Source organism: Dreissena polymorpha, chromosome 6, assembly GCF_020536995.1.
Source record: "Dreissena polymorpha isolate Duluth1 chromosome 6, UMN_Dpol_1.0, whole genome shotgun sequence".
Taxonomy (NCBI): domain Eukaryota; kingdom Metazoa; phylum Mollusca; class Bivalvia; order Myida; family Dreissenidae; genus Dreissena; species Dreissena polymorpha.
Window position 1 is genome coordinate 86,535,926 of NC_068360.1, and position 855 is coordinate 86,536,780.

General features: G+C 32.6%; 1 protein-coding gene across 1 annotated transcript in view; it reads left to right on the forward strand.

Annotated features, from left to right (window-relative positions):
• The window catches only part of LOC127836639 (uncharacterized), a 10,562-nt gene extending 9,971 nt beyond the window's left edge, over positions 1-591 (forward strand). The window contains exon 2 of the mRNA XM_052363317.1: positions 1-591. This exon is cut by the window's left edge and continues 1,798 nt beyond it. The gene's annotated coding sequence lies outside the window, so the exon portion shown is untranslated.
• The last annotated feature ends 264 nt before the right edge of the window (positions 592-855 follow it).

Below are 855 nucleotides of genomic sequence, written 5' to 3' on the forward strand. Positions count from 1 at the left end.
AATGTCATTCGTCCAGTCAGGGAGATCAAAACCTCACCGCAGTTCTCATCGTTATGCTTCATGTCTCCTTTTAATATGGACATGGCTACGTTTGATGATCTCCACCCTACTAGAATCATATAAATTAAAGGTTTAGAGTCTTAATATGATCATGTGGAGTTTCCGAAGAAGATGAACGAATGTAATGAGATATATTTTACGTATAAAACCAGTTGGGTTGGTACTTTTTTACAGCTAGGCCCAACCGTGGGCGTGAATGACACCGAGAAGGGCATGTTAAGAGCAGTCACTGATGAGAACAAAACTGGAAACAGGAAAAACGTTACGCACATGATTTCAAGAAACTTATGTTGTTTAGAGTACTATTAGTTGTCAGCAATGCATTATAGTGTGCAGTAAGATATTATCCAGTTGATACATTGTTTCTTCATGAGTCATGAGTCATTATTTTTCTCGACTGTAATTATTTGAGTGTATTTAATAATTGAGCACATAATACAGTCTAAATGAAATAAGAACTCTTTGAGAATATCTCTTATTACTTGCGTTTAATTATTGTTGTTATTGTAAGTATTAAACTTCGTAATTGTATGTGTTGTTGTTGTTGTTTGTGTTTTTATAAGTGAAGATGATATTGTTGTTTTTGTTCGGGCTGTTTGAATGCATTAGGTTATACGTGTATACAATTCTAAGCAAATGTAACTGATACATCAAATTTACATGATTTTGTTTTAAAATAAAAATGCGTCGATTAGTTTAAAATATTTAAAAACACGTTTTTTCCAAGCAAACTTGCACTCCATGAAGTATAATTAAATTATTCCGTTTTGTATCTGGGTGACAAATGTTTATGAT